The sequence below is a fragment of the Cebus imitator genome, unplaced genomic scaffold (assembly GCF_001604975.1).
Source record: "Cebus imitator isolate Cc_AM_T3 unplaced genomic scaffold, Cebus_imitator-1.0 Scaffold82, whole genome shotgun sequence".
Classification (NCBI taxonomy): domain Eukaryota; kingdom Metazoa; phylum Chordata; class Mammalia; order Primates; family Cebidae; genus Cebus; species Cebus imitator.
The window spans coordinates 1,159,558-1,165,133 of NW_016107397.1; positions in this window are offsets into that span (position 1 = coordinate 1,159,558).

Below are 5,576 nucleotides of genomic sequence, written 5' to 3' on the forward strand. Positions count from 1 at the left end.
TTTTTTTGAGACAGAGTCTCTCTCCGTCACCCAGGCTAGAGTGCAGTGGCACAATCTCGGCTCACTGAAACCTCCACCTCCAGGTTCAGGTGATTCTCCTGCCTCAACCTCCAGAGTAGCTGGCATTACAGGCACCTGCCACCACACCCAGCTAATTTATATATTTTTAGTAGAGACTGGGTTTCACTGTGTTGACCAGGCTGGTCTCGAACTGCTGACCTCAAGTGATCCACCCACCTCGGCCTCCCAAAGTGCTGGGATTACAGGTGTGGGCCACCATGCCCAGCCCAGTGCATAGTTTTTTATTGAAGTACAAATCTCTCTGCTTGTCCTTAATCCTTAATAATATTTGTTCCTCCTGTACCCTGAGAGTGGACTTTCAGGCCCTCTTGTGGTTGAGTGAGGTATTGCAGCTTGATCTGTAATGAGTTGTGAGAATTGACAAGTGCTACTTAGGGCTCATGACACACAGTTGCTTGTTGGGAGTTCATTTTACCTTGCCACTGCCACTGAAAGGGTGGCTGAGACAGGACCTCTGTTCACCTGGCTCCCTGAGTGATTATGTGAGCAAAACTTCTGGCTACCCATGCTCCACGTGCAGTATGAATGGAACATAAACGGAGATTTGGGCTTTTTGTTCTGCAGCATAACTTAACTTATCCTGACTGATCTCAGTGGAAGTTGCAGGAAAAGTGCTTTTCACAGGGCTTAGAATAGCAGTCCCCTTGGCCAGGTTTGGTGGCTCACACCTGTAATCCCAGCACTTTGGGAGGCTGGGGCAGGTGGATCACCTGAGGTCAGAAGTTGAGATCAGCCTGGCCAACATGGTGAAACTCTGTCTACTAAACATACAAAAATTAGCTGGGCATGGTGGTGCACGCCTGTAATCCCAGCTGCTTGGGAAGCTGAGGCAGGAGAATCGCTTGAACCTGGGAGGTGAAGGTTGCAGTGAGTTGAGATCGCCCCATTGCACTCCAGCATGGACAACAAAAGCAAAACTCTGTCTCGAAAGAAAAAAAATTAGCCAGGCATGGTCGTGGCCTGTACCTGTAGTCCCAGCTACTCAGGAGGCTGAAGAGGAGAACTGCTTGAGCCCAGGAGTCTGATGCTGCAGTGAGTTATGATCACACCACTGCACTCCAGCCTGGGCGATGGAGCAAGAGCCCTGCCTCTTAAAACTATATATAAATTGGCTGGGTATGGTGGCTCACACCTATAATCCCAGCACTTTGGGAGGCTGTGGTGGGCAGATCACAAGGTCAGGAGATCGAGACCATCCTGGCCAACATGGTGAAACCCCATCTCTACTAAAATACAAAAATTAGCTGGGCATGGCGGCACGTGCCTGTAATCCCAGCTACTTGGGAGGCTGAGGCAGGAGAATCCCTTGAACCAGGGAGGAGAAGATTGCAGTGAGCCAAGATTGTGCCACTGCACTCCATCCAGCCTGGTGACAGAGCTGGACTCTGTCTCAAAAAAAAAAAAAAATACACACACACACACACACAAATACATACACAAAAATAAATAAAATGGGAAGAAAAAAATGAATGGGAAGGACCAGGCACGGCATGGCCAAGGGTCTCTATTACTGCAGCTGACTCTCCTTTACCAAACCTTCTCCCCGGCCCCAGCCTCTTTCATGAAGCCTTGCACTGCTGTACTGGCACCTGCTGGCCTCTCTGTTAGATGCCTCATAAGCATACTTTGCTGTTCTGAGGGAATTTAGAACACTGAGTATCTTCTATTTATTGTTCACATGTGCATATTTAGTTTTTTATTTTTATTTAAAAAAAATTTTTTAGGCCAGGCATGGTGGCTTACACCTGTAATCCAAGCACTTTGGGAGGCTGAGGTGGGCGGATCACTTGAGGTCAGGAGTTTGTGACCAGTCTGGCCAACATGGCAAAACCCTGTCTCTACTAAAAGTATAAATTCAGCCAGGTGTGGTGGTGCATGCCTGTAATCTGAGCTCCTCAGGAGGCTGAAGCAGGAGAATCACTTGAACCCAGAAGGCGAAGGTTGCAGTCAGCTGAGATCACACCGCTGCACTCCAGCCTGAGTGACAAAGCGAGACTCCATCTCAAAAAAAACAAAATTGTTGGAATCAGTGGGTACACACGCAGGTTTGTTGCAAGGGTATATGCGTGATGCTAACGGTTGGGCTTCCACTGATCCTGTCACTCGAATAGTGGACATTATACCCAATGGAAGTTTTTCAGCCCATGCCTCCCTCTCCTTCCCTTCCCACTTTTGTATAATATTGTCCCCAATATCTATTATTCCCATCTTTTTAAAAAAAAAAAATTTTGGCTGGACACTGTGGCTCATGGCTGTAATCCCAGAACTTTGGGAGGCTGAGGCAGGCAGATCACGAGGTCAAGAGATTGAGATCATCCTGGCCAACATGGTGAAGCCCCATTCCTACTAAAAATACAAAAATTAGCAGGGGGTGGTGGCATGCACCTGTAGTCCCAGGTTCTCAGGAGGCTGAGGCAGGAGAATTGCTTGAACCCAGGTGGCAGAAGTTGCAGTGAGCCAAGTTCACGCCACTACACTCCAGCCTAGGTGACAAAGCGAGACTCTCAAAAAAATAAATATTAGACTTTTTTTGGGGGGGTGGGGGGACAGGGTATTATTCTGTCACCCAGGCTGGAGTGCTGTGTTGTGATCATGGCTCACTACAACCTCCATCTCCTGGGCTGAAGCCATCCTCCCACCTCAGCCTCCTAAGCATCAGGGACCACAGGTGTGCATCACCACACCCGGCTAATTTTTTGTACTTTTGGTAGAGATGAGGTTTTGCCATGTTGCCCAGGCTGCCCTTGAACTTGTGAGTTGAAGCCATCCTCCCGCCTCGGCCTTCCAAAGTTCTGGGATTACAGGTGTGAGCCACCACACCCGGGCTATTGTTAACATCTTTCTGTCCCTGTGTGCCCAATGCTTAATTCCCACTTGTAAGTGACAACATGTGATATTTGGCTTTTTGTTTCTGCATTAATTCACTTATGATAATGGCCTCCAGCTGAATCCATGTTGCTTCATTCAATCCATGACTTCATTCTTTTTTTTTTTTTTTGATTTTCACTCTTGTTGCCCAGGCTGGAGTGCAGTGGTGTGATCTTGGCTTACTGCAACCACTGCCTCCCAGGTTCAAGCGATTCTCCTGCCTCAGCCTCCCGAGTAGCTGGGATTGCAGATGCCCACCGCCACACTAATTTTTGTATTTTTAGCAGAGACAGAGTTTCACCATGTGTTGGCCAGGCTGGTCTTGAACTCCTGACCTCAGGTGATCCACCTGCCTTGGCCTCTTAAAGTGCTGGGATTACAGATGTGAGCCACCATGCCCAGCCATGACTTCATTCTTTTTATGGCTGCATAGTATTCCATGGTGTATATGTAGCCCATTTCCTTTATCCAGTCCACTGTTGATGGGCACCCAGGTTGGGACACTATGAATGTCTTCTTTTTTTTCTGTTTTTTTTTTGAGACGGAGTCTTGCTCTGTCACCAGGCTGGAGTGTAGTGGTGCAATCTTGGCTCACTGCAATCTCCACCTCCTGGGTTCAAGTGATTCTTCCACCTTAGCCTCCCGAGTAGCTGCGACCACAGGCACGTGCCACCACACCTGGTTAATTTTTGTGTTTTTTTAGTAGAGATGGGGTTTCACCATGTTGGCCGGAATGGTCTCGATCTCTTGACCTCATGATCCGCCCACCTTGGCCTCCCAAAGTGCTGGGATTACAGGGGTAAGCCACCGTGCCCAGCCTTTTTTTTCTTTTTTTGAAACGGAGTTTCACTCTTGTCTTCCACGCCGGAGTGCAATGGTGCAATCTGGGCTCACTGCAACCTCCACCTCCCAGGTTCAAGCAATTCTCTTGCCTCAGCCTCCCAAGTAGCTAGGATTACAGGCATTCACCACCATGCCATGCCTGGCTAATTTTTTGTATTTACTAAAGACAGGGTTTCACCATGCTGGTCGGGCTGGTCTCAAACTCTTGACCTCAGGCGATCCCCCCACCTCAGTCTCCCAAAGTGCTGGGATTACAGGCGTGAGCCACCACGCCCAGTCACTATGAATGTCTTCTATTCCACTCTCCTTATTTTGTGAAACTGAAGCTCAAGGAGCTGGTGTCTTCAGTCAAACTCACAGGTGTGTTATTTTGCAGGGATCTTAATTGCTTTGTGTGTATTTTATTGCTCTCCAATGAAATGTACCCTCTGAAGATTGAGCTCAGTCTTCCTTTACTTTTGTCTCTTCCCTGCCCACCTCCCAAAGAGATTGCACATGACTGGATTTCAAGTTCATCCTTGGTAAAGACTCACAGAATGGACTTTTCTGTAAATCTTTGTTGTCAACAGAGTAGTGATAGGAGACTGTTGCCATCTGCTGGTAAGTTTTTAGAACTACAGCTGAAAGTCCCTCTCAACCAGGGATTTGATTGTCCTGCAAGCTTGGATGTCTGGACCTCTTTCCCTAGGTACTCTGCTCTGATTGAGAGTTGAACCTGGGCAAAGGGTGTCTGGCAGTATTTGTGTTTGGTGGCATATTACACAGATGTTTCCTGAGTCCTTCATTTGTGCAAGATAGAATGAATCCCTGAGGCCTGGGTGGTGTGGCTCACACCTGTAATCCCAGCACTTTGGGAGGCTGAGGTGGGAGGCTCACTTGAGACTAGAATTTTGAGACCAGCCTGGGCAACTTAAGGAGATACAAAAAAAAAATTTTTTTTTTGAGACGGAGTCTCGCTTCATCACCCAGCGTGGAGTGCAGCCGCAAGATCTCGGCTCACGGTAACTTCCACCTCCCAAGTTCAAGCAATTCTCCTGCTTCAGCCTCCCAAGTAGCTGGGATTACAGGTGCCTACCACCATGCCCAGCTAATTTTTGTATTTTTAGTAAAACAGAGTTTCCCCATGCTGGCCAGGCTGGTCTCAAACTCCTGGCCTCAAGTGATCTGCCTGCTTCCGCCTCCCAAAGTGCTGGGATTACAGGCATCATTCCCTGCACCAGGCCTTATAATAATAACTTTTTTAATTAAAAAAATGAATTAATCCCTAAATGCAAGGAGGCTGCAGTCTGACAGCAGAGCTAAGAATAACAATAACCATTTTACAATTGTATAAAAGCACCGTACACGGGAAAGAAAAGATGCCAGCGGCCAAAGGCCAGAGAGGGCCACTGTTGTGTGGGGACATGACAAAAATCATGGAGGCCTTCTGGAAAACATGACCTTGACACTCTTTTTTAAAGGAGCCTCTCTGTCACCCAGGCTGGAGTGCAGTGGTGCGATCTCAGCTCACTGCAACCTCCACTTACCAGGTTCAAGGGATCCTCCTGTCTTAACCTCCCAAGTAGCTGGGACTACAGGCACCCACTACCACGCCTGGCTAATTTTTGTATTTTTAGTAGAGACAGGATTTCACCTTATCAGGCTGGTCTCGAACTCCTGACCTCAGGCGATCCCCCTGCCTCGGCCTCCCAAAGTGTTGAGATTACAGGCGTGAGCCACTGTGCCTGGTCATAACTTTGATATTCTTATCAAATGGAAGAGGCGTTTTGCCCTTTTATGTCTAG